At 37.3% G+C, this 21,903-nt stretch overlaps 1 protein-coding gene across 5 annotated transcripts in view; it reads right to left on the bottom strand.

The window, feature by feature from the left end:
* Positions 1-21,903, bottom strand: part of PDSS2 (decaprenyl diphosphate synthase subunit 2) — a 280,931-nt gene that overhangs the window by 173,541 nt on the left and 85,487 nt on the right. The window lies entirely within an intron of this gene.

The following is a 21,903-nucleotide window of genomic DNA, read 5'->3' as shown; positions in this document are numbered from 1 at the left end:
TAGGCAACATTAAGCTTTAACATAGAATATAATTTTTTTGCTATGAATATTCAATATTTATAATTTCTACTATAACTAAGGTCAGAAATACTTTCCTAGATTACATTTTTGTTTGTTTAAGTATCACAAAAGGTTGTCATATAAGAACTAAAGGGCAACATTAGAAAAAGAAAAAAAGCCAGAAAATTATGGGTAACATATTATAAAGAGCTCAGACAGTAAAGAATCCGCCTGCAATGTGCGAGACCTAGATTCTATTCCTGGGTTGGGAAGATCCCCTGGAGGAGGGCATGGCAACCCACTCTAGTATTCTTGCCTGGAAAATCCCCATGGACAGAGAAGCCTGGCAGGCTATAGTCCATGGAGTTGCAAAGGACATGACCGAAAGACTAAGCACAACGTATTATAATAAATTAACACTTACAACAATCTTTATGAGCACTAGTCAAATAGGTTATACTAAAAAGTATACATAAATAACATACAAACAAAATTCTTGAATGTGGTAAAAATAGCAAAAAATTTTTATTAATTTTTATTGGAGTTTAGTTGATTCACAATTTAACTAATATAGTTGTATTAATTAAGCTGTACATCAAAGTGAATCTGCTATACACACACACACACACACACACACACACACACACACACACATTCTTTTTTAGATTCTAATCCCATATAGGTTATTACAAAATATTGAGAAGAATTCCCTGTGCTATCCAGTAGGTTCTTATTAGTTTTCTATTTTATATATGTAGTACATATATGTCAATCCCAATCTCCCTGTTTATCCCTCCTCCCCTTCCTCCTTTGGTAACCATAAGTTTGTCTTCTACATCTGTGACTTTATTTCTAAAAACAGGAAAATTTGTATTCTAATACTTCACTGACTTATTAAGACTTCCTTGGGTGACTTCTGAACAAAGAATTAATATAATTAAGCTTATATAGTCAAAATTAATGAGTTAGCCCATAACTTAAGAAAATTTTCACCCCTCATGCTTCCAAGTAAATTTTTAAAAGGGCCCCTTACTCTTTCATTAGTTTCTAAATAAGACATCTTCAGGCTTACTGCAAAATAACAGTTACAGTTCTTTCTTTACTTATATTTTCTCCTTAATCTAGTAAGTGATCTTCAGTAGGTTAGAGGGGTTAATGATTTTTACAAAGAAGTTCTAGTTTCCTAGAAAAAGGAAGTTAATTTAAGGTAATTAAGCTATACTATAGTAGAAACAAATAATCAACAGAAATATCCAAAGCTCTTTATTATAATGTAACAATCTACTTAAATCCTACAGACCTGAACTGTAGGGATGCTGGGAAGCATAGTATTTTGGAAGAAAATGTAAAATGGAGTGCTTTCCAAGTTTTTTGCTTTGAATTACACATTTTAACTTATGCTACTGTGTGTGGGTGCTCAGTCGTGTCTGACTCTTTGCAACCCTACGGACTGTGGTCCACCAGGTTTCTGTCAATGGTATTTTCCAGGCAATAATACTGGAGTGGGTTGCCAATTCCTCCTCCAGAGCATCTTTCTGACCAGGGATTGAACTTATGTCTCCTGCATTGGCAGGTGGATTCTTTACCACTGAGCCACCTGGGAAGCCCAACTTATGCTACTAGATCCTTATACATGTTTTACCTGAGGTATATAATAATAATATTAAAGAGAAGCTGTGAATTGGCTCCTAATTACAGAAAGGGAAAAGAGGAAGGTGAGGCTGTGTGTGTGTCTGTGTGTTTGAGGGGTTGAGCCTGTTTAGGACTGAAAAGCTATGGTCTAGTCAAAGCTATGGTTTTTCCAGTAGTCATGTATGGATGTGAGAGTTGGACCATAAAGAAAGCTGAGTGCCGAAGAACTGATGCTTTTGAACTGTGGTGCTGGAGAAGACTCTTGAGAGTCCCTTGGACTTCAACGAGATCAAACCAGTCAATCCTAAAGGAAATCAGTCCTGAATATTCATCGGAAGGACTGATGCTGAAGCTGAAGTTCCAATACTTTGGCCAACTTGATGCAAAGAACTGATTCATTTGAAAAGACCCTGATGCTGGGAAAGATTGAAGGCAGGAGGAGAAAGGGACAACAGAGGATGAGATGGTTGGACGGCATCAACGACTTGATGGACATGAGTTTGAGCAAGCTCCTAGAGTTGGTGATGGACAGGGAGGCCTGGTGTGCTGCACTCCATGGGGTCACAAATAGTAGGACACGACTGAGCAACTGAACTGAGGAATGAAAGATATGAGGGTAACACTTAACAACTTGAAACTTAAAACTTAAGTTGTGAGTTTTGAGACTTCGGGCCAAGTCAGACTGAAGAAACAGTCCTGGCAACAGTTCTGATAACACCTTCCATAAACTTCTGAGAGAGGATACCTTTCACAAAGGACACATACATCATCATCATCATCAAAATACAATAGCAGCAGCAACAACAAATCCTTACATAGAACCTCACAATGCCAGGAACTGTTCTAAGTATTTTACTATATATTAATCAAATTAACTCACAATTCTATGAGGAAGGTACCACAATTATTTTGATTTTGGAGATGAAGAGAATGAGGCACACAGAGGGATCAAGCAACTTCCCCAAGATACCATAGATAGTAAGCCTTAGAACCCTGACAGGGCCAGGATTTGAATCCAGGCCACCTGGCTCCAGAGTCTATATACATGTTTATCCATTATGCTAGAGCAACTCTGCATCTGCTTCATTTCATTCATATACCAACTATTTATTGAGTCAGTAGAATAGTGACTGCTTTAGAACCAGGTCTGAAAAATCCTTCTGCCATTTTTTAGTTGTATGACTCAGACTATCACTTTTTCTGTAAAACGAGGTTAAACAACATGTGTTTCCTGTAGTCACCGTGTGGAAGAGACAACGTGAGTAAAACGTACACCACTGTGGAAGCACAAGCAAGGCGATAAGGCAGTCAGAAAACTACATTCCCTCTACTTTTTTGCCATGTAGTTTTCTTAATTCTTATATCTTACAACCCCACGGACTACAGCCTGCCAGGCCCCTCTGTCTATGGAATCCTCCAGGGAAGAATACTAGAGTGGGTAGTCATTCCCTTCTCCAGGGGATCTTCCTGACCCAGGCATTGAACCCGAGTCTCCTGCACTGCAGGCAGATTCTTCACCGTTCGAGCCACCGATACTTTCCTATACTGTTTCTCTTCTACTCCCCCAAAATAACAAAAGTTAAGGAATCCTTCCTTCTATGAGCCTGAAACATCATATATGGCTGAAACAGATTTCACTTTCAGAAAGCACTACTGAAAAAGGTCAGGAGAAGAAACCCTAGTGCACCCACCAGTTGACAGAAATCAAGAGAGCAGTCAGAAAAGCATGCCTTCTAAGCATCAATTTTCACACAAGACAATAGTTGACAATCCAAAGAACAGATTAATAGTGTGAGTAAATTAAATGTTTCCAAAACACCACTTCTTTAAATTCACTTAAAAAAAAAAAAAGAAAAAAGGAATAAGATCATTTGATAATGTCCACTACTCAAAACTTAGCTCGCAACAAAAATAAGAAATTTAGCTCCTGAGCATAAAAAAGTCCCTCAGATTCTAAATTTGCAGAGATAATGTTTCATATAATCCAGGTCATATTTTCAGCTGGAACACTACAATTTATTCTGAGTGCCTCTCTAGGAGAAATACCAACAAACTGGAGCATATCCAGAAGATCGAAATCATTTACTGCCACACGCTTGGCTGACAAAAAAAAAAAAAGAATGCTAGCTTGGAGAATAGTAAAGATGGTGTTCTCAAATTTACGCAGCCAAAAATGTAGTAAATGCTTACTGTAAGTCAGGCACAGTGCGAGACAGACAGTGGAGGACATAATGACATACACTGGTGTGTTGTGATCTCCCTTCGTGTGGATTATATAATCTGGATTTAAAATAATAAAATGTGGCATGAGCTACTTCGGGATATGAACAAAGGCAACCAACATAAGTGGGGTGAAGGAGTGGTGAAAGAGACCTCCCTGAGACCTAAAGGATGAGAGGGAAGGAGTCACAGGATCTGAAGCAAGGAGGGGAAGTGAAAAAAGAGTGTTTTAGAGACAACATGTGTGAAGGTTTAGAGGAAAGAGAGAAGGACACAACTGTCTCCAGAACCAACAGGACAGGAACACAGTGTGTGTGCAGGGGAGGGCTGGGAGAATTAAAGCTAGAGGAGTACATGATGACTGTCTGCTCATCCTAAAGGGTACCATGTGGATAGAAGACAGACTTGGTAAGTTACTTTAGAGGGCACTAATAGATAGAAAATACAGCTGGTGAATTTTGGCTTCACATGAAGAAGTTAAAGAACAGAGAAGCCTCTATTGATGCTGAGTCCCTTGTGAATAAAGATGTTCAAGAAGCTGCACAGCCTCTGAAACAACACATCAAAGGGAAGCCTGGATTATTTGACATCTGGGTTTTTTTCCCCTTACTCTGTGATTCTTTATGATTTCACTTTACTACATGTAATTATCTAATACACTTCCCTGGGGCTCAGATAGTAAAGAATCTGCCTGTAATGCAGGAGACCTGGGTTGGATCCCTGAGTTGGGAAGATCCCCTAGAGGAGGGCATGGTAACCCACTCCAGTATTTTTGCCTGGAGAATTCCCATGGACAGAGGAATCTGGCAGGCTACAGTCCATGGGGTCGCAAAGAGACAGACATGACTGGGTAACTAAGCAGTTTATTTTTTTGTTAACTACAATATATATAATAAGTATAAAAATTGGGATAAATCGTTAACATCATCAAAGTGTCATAAATGAAAGCAATATTTAGTCCCTTGTAATCTATATCACTAAAATTCTACAGAATTGTTTTCCTTTTGCTAATATATATATATATATACACATGTATTTAGACCCTTCATCATTCATTAAACTAATATAGACCAAATACCTTCCATACATTAAGCACTGTGCTTGGCACAGATGCCACGGTGAGAAAAACCAGGCAAAGAGCTTGCGAAGCTTACAAGCTGATGCTAGAGACCAGTAATAATGAAAGAATCACAAATAAATGTAAAATTACAATGCTAATAATGCCACAGAGTAAAAAGAGATGATACTCTGAGAGCTTACAACTGGGAACTAGCCTAGCCAGCAAAGTCAGAGGCTTCCTGAGGAAATGATGACTGAGTTGACATCCAAAGGAAGAAAGATGTAAAAGAGGGGTGTAGGAAGAGAAGAGGTAAGGGGAGTGTCTTCAGAGCAAAAGAATGAGCACATGCAAAGCTGAGAACACTGTACAAATGAGGCTAGAAGTAAACAGGGACTCGACCACACAGGTCAAACAGGCTGTGATTAGACATTGGCTCTTTATCCAAAGAGCAATGTGAAACCACTGCAGTAACTTAAGCATCTGGTCGTGTAATCAGATATTTTAAAAAATATACAAAAAATGTCTTCCCTCATCAGTGTGGAAAAGTGACTGATGGGTGTGTTGGCGGTGGGGGAACAAAGTGGATATGAGGAGATCAGTTGGGACACTTTTGCAGTAGTCAATGAGAAATATGGAGGTAGTAGCTTGGTGGACAAACTAGAGATGTACCAAATCTAAAACAGTATTTCAATCAAGTTAAACATATGCCAGATACTAAGTAGTCCTGGGAAATTAGCTACTATAGACACACCACTGGGGTCGCTAGGAGTCGGACACGACTGAGTGACTTCACTTTCGCTTTTCACTTTCATGCATTGGAGAAGGACATAGCAACCCACTCCAATGTTCTTGCCTGGAGAATCCCAGGGACGGAGGAGCCTGGTGGGCTGCTGTCTATGGGGTCGCACAGAGTCGGACACGACTGAAGCGACTTAGCAGCAGTAGCAGCAGACACATCACTAATTTTAAATAACATCATTCTAAAAAGTCTGTAAGTTGAATTTTGGGGGAAGGAATCTGGCCTTCTTCAAAATTCTGCTCTAGAACTACAACAGATCAACAATTAACACTAATATCCTAATAGCTTTACAATTTCATGGAAATAAGGATTTTACAAGTGAACTTTGTGCAACACAATTGTATGGCCTTCTCACATCGTTGTTTCTGTGGTTAACTGCAGTTCCTACTACATCATCTTATCTTTCCATAACTATTAACTATTTTAAATCCTCAAATGACAGCTATGGAACCTTTCCATACTCTCTCAAATTCCACTGTTCAACACATATATATACTATGAGGAATACAAAGAAATGAGGTCTAATAAAAGAGCTATTAATGATGTGTTTCAAAAATGGTTAAATTGAAAAAAAAAGTGGTTAAATTGAATAATATAACAACAGATAACAAAGACAGTAGAGTATCAATAAGTTATCCATAAACAAAGGAAGAAAGAAAACAGCTTCTTGTTAGAGGTGCCCCTCCCAGTGGAGACAGACTTCAGACTGAGCCTTAAAGATGGTCAAATTTTCCTGAGCAGAGAATGGACGGAGGAGAGGGATGGAGTTATTGGAATGGAAAGAATGGTACTTTGGGAGAAAGGAATAGGTTTGAGTGATAGCAGGTAAAGAATGGGAAGCAGGTTCAGGACCTGTGGGGCTAATCATTTGGGCAAAGTGTGAAGGTGAATAAGCCCAGGAGACAGCCTAAAGAGTGAGGGGCCTTGAGAGGTTTAGAATCAGGACTTTATTCTGCAGGCAATTTGAAGGCATGGATGGTTTGTCAGCAAGGGACTAATGTGTTTAGGGCTAAAGACTAAAACTGCTACTTGGGGCCTAATATTGTCACTCTGGCAATAGTGTGTTGTTGGGTACAGGGGAAAGGAGAGGGAAGATTAGTTAGGAGTAGCTTCTTCCAATATTCCAGGTGGAAGATAATGAGGGCCTAAATTAGGGTAGTAACAGCAGGGATGGGAAAGAAAACCTGAATGAATGGCAGCAGCATGGAGGTGGGTCAGGTTAGTCTGGCCAACTGACTGCATGAGCAAGACATCAGGAAGACACCAGGAAGCAAATATAAGGGCTGAATTTAAGATTCAAACTTGGAGGTGATGATGCTAGCATTAGCAAGGACTGGAAAGAAAAGGAGTGTTAATGGGGAATTAATGAGTTCAGTTTTGGACATGTTAACTTTGAATGCAAGAAGGACTTCCAGATGGAGATGCCCAGCAGGCACCTGGAAATGCTGTGGATATAGATTTGGGAAGCATCTTCATAGGGGTGATAGCTAAAGCAGTAGGAATTGATGGATGAGTTTTGGGAGGGGGGGTGGAGAAAGAAGAAGGGAAGGGAAAAGGGGAAAGGAAGGCATGAGAAGAGAAAAGGAGTTTTAGAGGATTCCTATATATGTAGGGAACTGAGTAAGGATGAGTGTGACCCACAGGAAGGAACACAGCATGTCCACAGATAAAAGGGTCTCCACCGACACCCGGAAAGAAAAGTGAACATAAACGCACAGCAGAAGCAGCGAACGGTGGCTGTGTGGCGTACAGAACCTGGGGTGAGGCAGCTGCCTCTTCCATGGGCTTTTTATTATAAACGTCTAGCCTGGCACTTAATACGCTGCATAATAAAAATGGCATTGAATGACACAGCTACAGCATACTATAAACATGCTATAATGCCAGGCACGTGCTAATTTATATATGTACATTCTTATTCTCACAAAAACCATGTAAAAGAACTAGTAATATCATCTTACAGATGAGGAAAATTAGCAAGCAGGCTTAGAAAAGCTAAACAATTACCAGTCAATTAGTAATTTAAGTGCCAGGATTTAGATATAATTTTCAGTCTTGCTATTTAATGATTCTATCTGTTCTAAGGTACTCCTCACAAGGCTGTGAGAATCTTAAGGGCCCTCAGGCTTAGTCATCTTTGGATGCTCTGCACCCAGCAGAGTAACTGATACAGAATAAGTCTCAAAAAATGCAAGATGAGAGAGCAAATAACTTCCAAGAAGCAGAGCAGCAGACACCATCTTACCATCTTACCCAAACAGACCTATTACTAGTCCCAACCTTACTCATCTCTCCATCATCTCCATTTGCTACACTGAACCAGGGGGCTTCCCAGGTGGTGCTAGTAGTAAAGAATCCGCTTGCCAATGCAGGAGACATAAGAGATATGGGTTCGATCCCTGGGTTGAGAAGATTCCCTGGAGGAGGGCATGGCAACCCAGTCCAGTATTCTTGCCTGGAGAATCCCACGGACAGAGGAGCCATAGGGTCACAAAGATTCGGACACAACTAAAGGAACTTAGCACACACACACTGAACCTTGAGTTCAGTGTCTTGAGACCCTCTTCCTAAATCATAGTGGATTCTTTAAAAGTGATAGCCACACTGGGGAAAAGGACCAATGCACTACAAAATGACATGCTGAGAGTTTAATGCGATGTTGAAGAATTATTGTATATAAGAACCATGCCGTATCAAAGGACCTATCTCTTAAGCTTTAAGCAGACAGAACTCAATATACTGGAGCGTTTAAATGCTTTGTCTCTTCGTTTAGGAGAACTTACTGAATTCACTACTGCAGCAGTGCCTGTGAGAGGCTACACTCACTTTTAACAGAAGGTAGGGGAAGTTCCAGATGGTGAGCTGAGGTAGGATGGCAGAACCAGGGGAGAGAAACCTAAGATTTATGTTCAAGAGTTCAGAATTCTAACTTATGCCAGTGACTCAGATCACAGTCTTTTGGGAAACTGATATTCAAATATTAAGGAAACAACTTATCAACTATAAGGGATCATCACCCTTGAGTTAGTTTGTGCATGCACGTTCAGTCACTAGGTCATGTTCGACTCTTTTCGACCCCATGGTAGCCCACCAGGGTCTTCTGTCCATGGGATTTCCTGGGCAAGAATACTGGAGTGAGTTGCCATTTCCTTTTCCAGGGGATCTCCCTGACCCAGGGATCAAACCTATGTCTCCTGCTTGGCAGGCAGATTATTTACTGCTGAGCTACTGGGAAAGCCCTGTGTTAGTTAGCTCAAAGCTTCTTAAAGTACAACTGAATGGGAAAAATCAGAACTTCCCAGATTCCCACAGTGGAAAAACTCCTTCCAATGCTAAAATCTAGAGGTATAGAGTTTGTTTCACTATTTGACTACCTCACTTTAATATATCTAGTTCTAATAAATCAATCCAGAAAATGTAAGCATAAAAGATGGGTGTTGAATCTAATATACATGAGGGAGATTGGCTAAAAAGGTTTCTAATAATATTTGTGACTGTGACCCCTAGTCAAAAAAAATTTTAAGTTTATATAGATAATGGAAGCAAAAGGACTAGAAGATGGACATTTTTTTTGCCAAAGAATCACAGGAATACCCTGATCTTCTCTATTATTTTTTTTTATGTTGACTATAGCCTGCTAAATTGCCTTTGTGACCTACTAATGAGTTTTAACCTGCAGTTTTTTGAAGAAGTGTTTTAAGTCATGTATAGTAGGTGATACATTAAGTTAAAAGAACTAGAAGTAAATGTAAAATTAAATAGGGATAGAATTACCATTATTTAAAAATAAAATCTGTGCAAACACTAGAACAAATTTAGTGTTGCAACAAAGCACTAAACAAATTTTAATGATATGGGAAAATACTTAAAATGTTAAAGAAAAGATAAAGTTATAAAACTATAAATATAATATGATCCCAATTATGTTTCAATAGATGCACATATATATATATATAATAAACAAGGCCATGAACTAAGAATAAATATGATAAAACATCAACATTTTATTTTAATTCAAGTAGAGTTGATTACAATGCTGTGTTAGTTTCTAGTAATATATATATCTTTTTCATATTCTTTTCCATTATGGTTTGCTGTAGGATATTAAACATAGTTCCCTGTGCTATACAGTAGGACTTTGTTATTTACCTATTTCATATACAGTAGTTTGTATCTGCTAATTCCAAACTCCTAATTTATCCTTCTCCAACCCCTTTCCCATTTGGTAACCATGTTTGTTTTCTAAGCAGTAACATTTAAAATCTGAGTGTCACTATATTGGTATTCAATACACAGAGTGTCCATGTATTTTTTAGTGTATTTAAAATATTTTGTTTAAAAATTGAAGAGAAATAATAGGAAGAAAATGCCTCTAAATGGTAACAAGTGTTAATCAATGGATTTTCAGATTAAGGGTGATTTACATATTTTCCAAATTGCATAAGAGCACAGATCTCTTTGTAAGTCTAGAGAAAAAGATAACTATTTTTAAAATATCAGAATATTAAAAAGGCAAATGGCTTACTATATTATAGCTGTATTTCTCACTTGAAGAAAAAATTTAACTCACCTTTAATGAACCCCTAAGTTCTATCTAGATGTCTTTTGGGTTCTTATATCTCACTTTTAATTTCTCTAAGGTTTAGATATAAGGCCAAAGTTTAAATGGTATCAAAATGATGTTAAATATATATATATATATATATATATATATATAATTAGTAATTCAGTGACAGTAATATTACTAAGTTGTAAAAGAAAAACATTAGCACTCATAAAAATTATCTTAAAGCACTCTAATTTGAAGGAGACTAAAAATAGTCTGCATGTCACAGATTTTTATATAAAATTAGCAGACAAGCTGGAGGTTAATATCCATTGACAAAAATGACCCAAATTGTATTATTCCTGCCATATCTATCCTGAGACTAAAATGCTCTAGACTTGAAACAACATCAGGGCCTGAGGTGACCAGTCTTTAGAATCTGGGAGCTATAGCAGCCACTGACATGGCTCGAGGGCCACAGGCACATCCCACCCTCATTAAATCCCCAAAGGACAGCAGGGCCAAGGAACTGCCTCAACAAAGCTCTCACAAAGCGGCAATCAGGTTTGATGGGCATGTGGCAGAAGACAGGCAATGGAAAGAAAGGGAGAGAGAAGAAAAAGCAGAACAGGTATTGGGCACAGGAGTTGTCGAACAGAGGGGAAATCAAACAGAGCTTTTTAGAAATAGTTAACGAATGAACACCAGTAGTTTAACAAAATATGATTGAAATAAAAAACAAGTAAAATAATGCTAATAATCAAGTTTGCAGCAAGATATAAGCTGGCCGCCTTAGAATTAAACTATCACTAGGGGGAGAAAAAAATGAACAAAGATTTCTGAACTCAAATAATAACTGAAGATTTATTTTAAAATACTAACATAGTAAAACAGGGCGTTAAAAAATATTTCAGTCACACTGAAAACTCCATTAAAATGATCTCACACAAGTTTTACACACAGACCCCTTTTGTTCACGTTAGAAAAAAATCAATTTAGCGTTGAAACAAAGGGGTAGAAAAACCTAGTGCTGGAATATAGGCATCATTACACCATTCTGACACATGAGACTCACACCACCACTCAAGCAGTGACACTGGCTAAAAGCTGACCTGCTGTGAATCACACCTCCCACTATCAGAGTCCGCCTGTGTAGGGAATAAGGCAACCAAATGTGAATGAGTGCTCCCTTAGTGCTCAGTGCTTTTCTCAACTTCAAGTTCTCATTTCAGCAGACTCTGACACTCAAATTCAAGGGAACTGCTGTCAGACTAATCCTCTATAATGGGGGGGGGGGGGGGGCGCGGTTACTTGGGTAGAAGTACATTTTTATCAAAAAGAATATCTCAATGTAAGTAATAAGTATTTGTTTAGTACTTGGTAGGTCAGTCCTACTAGCTAATGAAGGTCGTTCACTTGTGCAAAATTTAGAATATTTGCCTTAGGACAAGTTGGAAAAGACAAAAAGAGACGGTCATTCAATTGGCCTTGCACAACATACTATTAAGAAGCTAAAGTCAAATGTAGAAGCTACAACAGGAGATGGAGGAATCCAGTAAGCTAAAGTCAAATGTAGAAGCTACAACAGGAGATGGAGGAATCCAGTAAAAATAAGCAAACTGAAAAAAATTATAAATTACTTTACAGGTGATACATCAAAGGCAAACTGAAGTGGGAATGGGACAGGGACAGAAACCATCACGGGTTTTAGCTGGAGAAATTACTCTTTAAAAAAATGAAAGGAAAAAAAAATTAAAACCTAAAACTGTATTATAGCAATATGATGGTTCAGAAATCAAGTGCAAATTTTTTTTTGGTTTTGCTTTTTATTTTTTTTATTAATTTATTTTTTATTGATGGATAATTGCTTTACAGAATATTATTGTTTTCTGTCAAACCTCAACACAAGTGCAAAATTTTTAGGAAAAACTCATTTATTTTTCCAAAATCAACACTGAAATCAAGGTACAGGAGACCAAAACATGGGAGAATTAGAAGTGACAGGTGCAGGACATACACTGCTTGTATTCATCTTCCACAGAAAAACTTTCACCATGAAAGATACCATGTTTGGTTTCCCAAGTTAAAATCTATTAGCTCTCAAAATTCCAAATATTGCTACCCAAATAACAATAAGGCCTTATAAATATTTAAAATAGCCACCAACAGAGGTAGTAAAGGACAATCATTACCATAATAGTGGCATCTCTCAAATGATAGGTGTCAATAGGGAAACATGATTCGATTTCTTAAAGTTTCATTTACATAGTATTAATTAATAGATGGCACCTACTGAACCAAGAGAGAGAGACACTTGGAATAAATTACACACATGTTACTCTAGCCAATTTAATTCTCAGAGAACATAACACTTGCTCCACTCTAGCAGGTCAAAAGGTTCTGGGAAGACATCCCTCATTTGCCAGATGGCCAGCAAGTGACCGAGAGGCAGACTGTCTCATCCATCCTGGTATATCCTCAAGCCTTCATGGTGCCAGCTCATCTAACCTGACAACTATCCTGGGAGGTGGTAGTCTTCCTCATTTTATTGATGAAGATATTAAGGTTCACAGAGCAAGTTTATTTTTTACACATCAATGAGTACACTAATAAACTACATATTTGTATTCACTTATTGTCTTCCTTGACTAGAACACAAGCGTATTACAGCACATTTACTTGTCCACAGTTGTATCTTCAGTGCTTAGAATCCTGCGTGGCACACAGACATTCAATAAATACTTGTGGGTGAATTAATAAGGTAATCTGCCAAAAATTATATAGCCAATAAATGAAGGACCTGGGGTTCAATTCAGATGTCTGCTTCCAAAGCCAGCCTACAGAAATAATGATCACAGCAATAACACACCGAGCAAAAATGGGCAATAGCTTGAATTAGAGCTCAGAAAGGACCTTACAGGTAAAGACGTGAAAAAAATTTTATAGTTGACTTCTCGTAAGCACTTCCCTGAAACTTTTCTTGATTACTGGCTGGTGCACTAATAGCTAGACACGAATTTGGGTGCTGCCTTCTCCTTACATGCAAGTTCAACAAGACTCCCAAGCAGAACAGAGCAGAGGATGTGCGGTCCATTAAACACAGAGCCATGGGAAGCCTTGAATAGCCCTCATTCACAGGAGGCTGAGAAAAGTTGGCACTGCAGTGAAAATACAGTCCAGGTTAAAAACCACAACTAAAAAACAATAACAACAAAAACCCACACAGACGGCAGGAGTAGCCAGGGTCTATACCACAGCCAAGGAATCTTACACTGAAATGAGGGTCTGCACAGGCCCGCTTGTGGCATGTGGCTCTATGCCCTTCTGGTGGCCTACGACAGTCAATCTAAAATACTCCACAAAACTATAACTCTTAGGGAAGGAGGAGATCATAGTTTTCATCATTCTTTACTGAATACCTTGGTTCCTTTCCTTGAAATTGGGCAAAATATACATTGCTCAATTGAAATATTTCACTGAAGGACTACTTAGTTAAAAAAATAATTTATATACATTCTATGTTTTAATTTCTAGGAATATGTTAAATAAGACAGGAAATTTATATCTGAAGAGGTTTTGTTCCCATTCTAATTCATACTACAATAATTCATTTTTAAAAGGTAAAAGAAACTAAACACTGCTCATTGATACACTAGGGACCCAATCTTGCAACTTTGTCCTAGAAAGGAGAAAGCAATAGGCTCAACGTTAATATCTATTGCAAAAACTATCCTTACACTTTAAATATATAAAAATGTATATTTATATGTATGTTTATATGTATGTATTTATTTACTTATTTTCTCACTTAAACCTCATACAAGGCTATAAGGTACTATTCTTGATTCTGATTTTATGGATGAAGAAACTGAGACATAAAGAAGTTAAGTAATAAGTAATAAGTAGGGCCATAAGTGGTAGGGGCCATGGTCACAAATACAAATTTTGTTTTAATGATGGCTTTAAAAAAGATACTGATACTGAAAAAATACTGAATTGAGCAAAGAGAGAGAAACTAGGGTAGATACGAAATTAAAGGGGCAAAAAATGTTTTTTACTACATTAAAATTAAAAATAACCTTGATGAAAGTAAAAGGAAATTACTCTTCTCATGGTGCAAATACAGTTCCAAACCCTATGGATTTGAGGACAATGACAAAAGTGTGAAAACTCTGTCTCTAAGCACATGTGTCAAAAATCTAACAAATTTCAAAGACATATAACAGACACTTTGGTCCCCAAATGCGGTGATGATTTTCCTTGGTATAAAGTTCTAGTGTGGTTATCTAGTGTGATTATCTGCATCACCTGATACCAAAAGTAGCCAGATAAATGCTAAATTTTGAGATCTGGTGAAGCCTGTGGCCAATATATTTCAGGACTGTTTTGTTCATGCACAGGTAAAAACCAGAAACTTATCAATAGGCTATTTAGGCCTATCAAAATGTTGGACTGTTTGGATGCGTTTCGCACCTTCAAATATTGTGTATTTAAATCAAGGCCTGGTGAATGGTTCTAACTGCTGCATATTATTCAAGAGCTGAAAAGTACTTCAACCTAGACATAAAAAGCAGAGACATTACTTTGCCAACAAAAGTCCATCTAGTCAAAGCTATGGTTTTTCCAGTAGTCATGTATGAATGTGAGCTGGACTAAAAAGAAAGCTGAGTGCCAAAGAACTGATGCTTTTGAACTGTGGTGTTGGAGAAGACTCTTGAGAATCCCTTCAACTGTAAGGAGATCAAACCAGTCAATCCTAAAGGAAATCAATCCTGAAAATTCATTGGAAGGACTGATGCTGAAGCTGAATTGCCAATACTTTCACCACTTGATGTGAAGAACTGACTCATTGGAAAAGACCCTAATGCTGGGAAAGATTGAAGGCAGGAGAAGTGGATGACACAGGATGAGATAGTTGGATGGCATAACAGATGTGATGGAGTTTGAGTAAGCTCCGCGAATTGGTGATAGACAGGGAACCCTGGTGTGCTCCAGTCCATGGGGTCACAAAGAGTCAGACACGACTGAGCGACTGAACTGAACTGAAAAGTACTTCACAATATGTTGTTGCTGTTGTTTAGTCATTAAGTCATGTCTAACTCTTTTGTGAGCCCACAGACTGTAGCCCACTAGGCTCCTTTGTTCATGGGATTTCCCAAGGAAGAATACTAGAGTGGGATGCCATTTCCTTTTCCTGGGAATATTTCTGACCCAGGGATCGAACCTGAATCTTCTACATTGGTGGGCGGATTCTTTATCACTTAAGTCACCTGGGAAGTCCCACTTCACAATATATTAATAGAAGCACTAGCAAACCTGGGCCTCGTTCAATCTGGTCTCAAAATGTGATATACTGGGCAAGCTTTTGCCTGGATAAAAACGATAGCTAAAATTCACAATCATTTAAGTGCATCTAAAAGGTCTAATGTTCTTATTCTTTCCAAAAAAGGTATTTTTCTCTATGTCTGCATTTTTTCAAAGTGTTCTTCAGTTAACTGTAGTGAAATGCAGTAATTTCCTACCAAACTACATTAAATAGAGTCAATTATTAATATACATTTCTGAAGTAATCTTTCAGATAACAGAAAAATGTTTTCATATTTTTAGATTTTTAGGAGAATGGGTTAATAAGCTAATACTATTTGGTAAAGAAACTTGAGAATCACAGAAACCTGATTAACTTTGTCAATTCAGAGGCCTGCTGAGTTCCATTTCACAGTATCACAATTTTTAAATGTTGCTAAGAAATAAATGCTTTTTCTATTAAAACATTCATAAGAAAATACAACAAAACAGTCATATTTTTCAAAAACAGCAGAAAATTAACCACAACAACAAGTTAGCATTGCTAGTATGAGTATTTTTTTTAGGATTTTTTAACTTTGTAAGAAAGGTCCATGACTGACCATCTTCTAATTTTTCAGTATCAGAGAAAATATTCACACAAGACTCAACTATACTCAAATATTCCTCAGAGAATATTTAGAGGTCAGTAACAGGAAAAAGAGAATCATCTTAGTTTGGCACTTAAGAGTTGAATACATGGAAAGGATTCCCTCCAATTTTTAATATATGAAAATCAGCAGATGATTCTAAAATTTTATTATTAAAATTCTTTTATGAATATGTAATTTTGGTACAACTTACATTAATTACTCCACTTGTTTCATTTTGTTGCACAAGTTTTCAAAATCCTGGATTAAAAAAAGCTATCATAATACATGGGGTCTGGTTAAGTTATTCAGATGAATAATCAAACAAAACTGGAGATTAGCTGGTATTAAAATGGATGGTAGTAGGGGTATACAGCATGTGAACAGCAGAAAGTGGTTTAAAAACTATTTCTACCAGAAAAAAAATCAAACTGCTGGTTCATCTACAGCAGTGATTCTCAGATGGGAGGCAATTTTAGTCCCCCAGGAGACTCTGGCAATGTCTGGAGATATTTTTGGTTGTTACAACTTGGTTTCTAAAGAGCAGAGGCCAGGTCTGCTGTTGAACATTCTACAACATAACTGATAGTCTCACATGACAAAGGACTACCAGCCAGCCCAACATGTCAATAGTGCCAAGGATGAGAAACCTGAATTTAGAGACTGTACTATGTATTTATAGGACTTATTTCATAGGATTATTATGAAGTTTAAATATAAACATTTAGCATGTAAAAAGCTAAGTATACTCTCTGGCACAACTATGTGCACAATATGCATCAGTTATTATTATTATCAGTATTATTATTGTTATCCACATAAGACAAAAATTTTTGGCTTTAGTGAAAGCTAGTAGCTCAGTCATGTCCGACTCTTTGCGACCCCATGGACTGTAGCCTATCAGGCTCCTCGTCCGTGGGATTTTCCAGGCAAGAGTGCTGCAGTGGATTGCCATTTCCTTCTCCAGGGGATCTTCCCGACCCAGGAATCAAACCCGGGTCTCCCGCATTGCAGGCAGACGCTTTACCCTCCAGGTTCGAGCTAGAACAGATGTAATCCTATTTTACCTCCTGCAGTGTAAAAACATTAACAATAACTTTTAAGAAGTTGGAAAAAAAATTTTTTTTAAAAAGAATATAGCAAATAAGCTTCCTGAGTGTCTATGTAGACCCCAGGTTTACATAAACAAAACACGTGAATGTACAGTCATTTGGGATTAAAAAAAATTAGTTCTAGTTTTTATTTACAGTAAGAACAACAGTACAACATATCTCAATACTTCACTTCTTTCTTCCCTAGGGAGAATTCCCAGGAACATCAACTGATTTTATTTAGAGTTAACAAAATATTTTTTAGTAGCCACAATTTTAAAGTCAGAACCATTCTGTTTAAAGTCAAGTACTTCCCTCGGTAATTTTTATCGTATCAGCTAATATGACAGCAATAACTAAACACTGTTAGCTTATGTAACTACATTACAACTGCTTTTCCTTCCCAGATACCATGTTGTCATATCTGTCACTTCTTCAGGCTCCTTTCTATTGTTACTCTAGCAAAAAGTTTTTCTGAAGAAGTAAAGCCTTTACTTATAAAGACAGGTGGCAGCCCTCAATAGAAAAGTGCTAACATTTTCTCGCCAGTTCTTGAAAATACCAAAGAATTCTCAAATTAAGAGTCTCTCAATTTAATTCATGAAATCTTGAAGCAAAATATCAGCCCAGAAATAATAAATGAATTTTACAGAGAATTCACTTTAAGAAAATCATAGGAAATCTTAAAATGTACTCTATGCTTTTGCTCAGAAAAAATGCTTATGACTTTAAGGTTGGAGAATTTAAGCAAACACTCAGTGGTTTTGGAAATGTAGTCTCCATGGCAACCAACATGGTCTTCTTTATATAGCATTATAAACAGATGGTAAAGAGTGGTCATGTTTGTTTCTTTGCCAGTATATCAATAAAACTGATGTAATACAGTATTGAATACACTTGAACAATTTTATAAATTTAATATACTAACCATGAGATCTAGTAATTTAGACAGATGAATATAATTAACTAGTATCTGGGTGGGTTTTTTTTTTTCCCTTTTTAATAAACACATGAGGATCTTGAACAGTGAAGTCACTATACTCCACAGAGTCAACAGTGTTTCTTGGCAAGACTTTGGGCAAATGTTTTCTCAGCACTTGCCATGCAGGGCATATCACCACAAATATGAATCTGATGAGGAGAAAATAATGCATTGAAATAATAAAAGTGGAACCACATCTGTAAATATATTCCTTGGCCATCTTTTCTTAAAGAACACATGAGAAATTAAGAAGCACAAAGAGTCTCTTTACAATAAACAATAGGTTGTAAAGCAAATAGCAAAACTGCTGTTTAAAAATCAGATCCATTTCATGTATAAAGTAATGCCTTCAGAAATGCAGGTGCTCTGAACTCCACTGATTTAACTGTAGTTACCCGCTAGGTACTATTTGCTAAAAAACGAATAAGCCAAGAAACCATAAATGTGATTAGTCTGGCAGTAAAAGTTTGAACAGCCAATTCCTACATGAATCATCAACACATTTTGGGCAGGGACTGTGTCTGGAAGGCAGTCAGTCAGAAGGGGCTGTACATGAGGTCGGGGCTTCACAGGGGCATTGGCACTCCTTGCTGACAGGCCCATTTTAGAGGCTTCTACATATTTTCCAAACAAGGCAAGGAATGCTTACATTAAGAAAACAGGGGACAATACTTACTATTTTAAATTATATAAATGGCTATTTTAATTACACTTATAAAATAACATTTGGTAAATGGTATCTCTGCTACATCTTCTCTCTCATGTATCTATCCATAAATTTGATAAATTTTATCATCTATAAATTCTTCCTATGGTTCTCACATCACAGCAAGTTTATTGGAAACAAGATATTTCATTTTACAGAACAACCCATGATGGAAATACAGAAAAGGGGTATGCATATTTATGAAAGGAGTGAATTTTGAATGATGGTTTAAATGAAAAACAAAAAAATTTAAAACTTTTTAAAACTGGTAGAAACTGTCCCTGATTTATATTTGAATCAAAACTAGGAAAAATTTTAAAAATTATGTATCTTGGATAAGCTACAGTGAACTCCACAGTCTATTAAAAACTGTTCCCATTACACAGTTCTGGGGAATTATTTAAAACTGGAGAACTCAGGAAAGAGCCTCCTTTCTCATATGAAGCTGGAGAGTCTCCAACAAGGTACCAAGCTCATCTAGCCAAAAGACATGCCTACTTACAGTGAGGGATCACTATCTGAGTGACAATGTAATCAGAAGCCCTTTTCAAAGGATTTTCAGTTTGCCTTCTATAGTACATGTAGTATGGGAGAGTACCCGCAAAGTTTTAGATATAACAATACCCATATTCTAACATATGCCAATTTACAGCCAGAAGCTCCAGGGGTGGGGCTCAGGCATTGGTAGATTAAAAACACTCCTCAGGTATTATTTTAATATGCAACCAGCATTAAAAACATACACACCATCCCAGTGTGTGTTTGTGTGTGTTTAGTCACTCAGCCGTGTCCAACTCTTTGCAACCCCATGGACTGTAGCCCTCCAGGCAAGAATACTGGAGTGGGCTGCCATTTCTTCCTCCAGAGGATCTTCCGGACTCAGGGATCAAACCTGCATTTCTTGCGTATCCTGCATTGGCAGGCAGATTCTTTACCACTAACACCACCTGGGAAGCAGAGACTGTGATTCGCATTTCTCTTTATCCATGGTGAGAAAGAAATCTCAAATCACCACTCTCATTTTCAGTATACACAGTTTAGAGTTATATTTCCTATCCACAGATAGGAACAAGACTAAAGAACACGCATTGCTGGACTGATTTATTTGATGTGGTAAATTTTATTATGAAGGAGTTCAACAAAACACAAAACCAAGGTGTGAAAAAACTTTTCCCAAGAACTATCCCAGATAGTAATGTTTATCTCTTAAAAAGACTATCATTATGAAGAAGACTTTTGAATGGTGATTTTATTTTCACTCCTTTTGGCACATACCCTGTGTCTGAGCCAGTTACAATGTATTCTCCATCTTCAAAAGTCAGAAAATAAGTGCCTTCTGGATTTCTAGTGCACTTAACACATTTTCTGAAGAACTGATTTAAATGATCAGCAGTGTAATTCTCACTTATTACTTCAAAGATAAGATACTGTTTCAAGAATGATCTTTAAACTATCACCAACAGCAGTGAAAATTCAGGTGTTTGAAGAAGGAAAAGCTGTCCAAGAATGATGCCATTTACCTTCTTCTGAGTGTATATATATACACACACACACACAAACAATTTAAAGAAACTTGTTAATATGCTATCCCCAAAAGAAAGTAGCAATGAAAGCGATGAATCACAAATATTACTTCAAGCCAGATACTCATAGTAAAATTCTACTATGTAGAAAAATGCAAAGGTCTGGTAGCTTGTGATAGTAATTCTTTATATGTATTATTTTTTATTTTTTTCTTTTCAAAGTATTTGTAAGAAGACTAATTACTTTTTGCTTGCTACGAAATATCAAACAGAAATAAAACAACTACCAACTCTCTGAACTGTCAGTGATAGTAAATAGGGAGAGAAGTGCAGTTAAGTACTCTCAGAGGACAAACCATGATAATACAAGGGCCTTGGAGTCTATTTCTACATTTTTGTTTGCTTTCTTACATTTCCACAGTCTATTAAGATTTCCACAAGTCATTTATTCTTTCCTTGAGGAACTTTATTTGGCTATTTGTGTGTCTGGTGCTATTAACTCATCGTAATTTTATATCAAATCCTCATAATATAACATAATTGAGGTTTAATTCCCCCCAAAATTCAAAACACACAAAACAGGAAAAAATATCACCCTAATGCATTTGGGAAGAAACAACCTATTAAAGGGAATATGTGTGTCTGGCAGAATTCTAGAGATGACAGAAAACAAGAGGAAACAACATTTCTTAATGTTATTTAAACACACACACAGGAGACAAGGAGATGCGCTAGGACAGAGAATCAACAGGAACTCTAGTCTTCCTGCACATAGAATGGAGCTTCATTAACAATAAAGGAACAGGTGTCTTGGGACCCATTTAAACAGGCTATTAACTATTACGAGCTGCTGGTATCCAAATTTATTTTAGTACTAGGCAACTGATTAAAAATAAATACGAATTTAAATTCAATCTATTAGCATGTGAAAGCAATGCCTAGCTTTCCAGAGTCTAATTTAACACAAAGGTATTTTTTTATGGTCCTGATCACAGAGAATATCAAAGTTCATATACATTATTTCCTAAGTCCCCAAATAAAAACCTTCATACTAAATCTCCTTTGAATGCAAAAAATTGATGAGTGGCCTTTTGTCTTGACTCTTGAGAGTCCCTTGGACTGCAAGATCCAACCAGTCCATCCTAAAGGAGATCAGTCCTGGGTGTTCATTGGAAGGGGTGATGTTGAAGCTGAAACTCCAATACTCTGGCCAGCTGATGTGAAGAGACCCTGATGCTGGGAAAGATTGAGGGCAGGAGGAGAAGGGGACGACAGAGGATGAGATGGTTGGATGGCATCACCGACTCGATGGACATGGGTTTGGGTGGACTCCGGGAGTTGGTGATGGACAGGGAGGCCTGGAGTGCTGCAGTTCATGGGGTCGCAAAGAGTTGGACACAACTGAGCGACT

Source organism: Bubalus kerabau, chromosome 9 (assembly GCF_029407905.1).
Source record: "Bubalus kerabau isolate K-KA32 ecotype Philippines breed swamp buffalo chromosome 9, PCC_UOA_SB_1v2, whole genome shotgun sequence".
In the NCBI taxonomy this organism is placed as follows: domain Eukaryota; kingdom Metazoa; phylum Chordata; class Mammalia; order Artiodactyla; family Bovidae; genus Bubalus; species Bubalus kerabau.
This window is presented reverse-complemented; position numbering and strand designations above follow the sequence as displayed.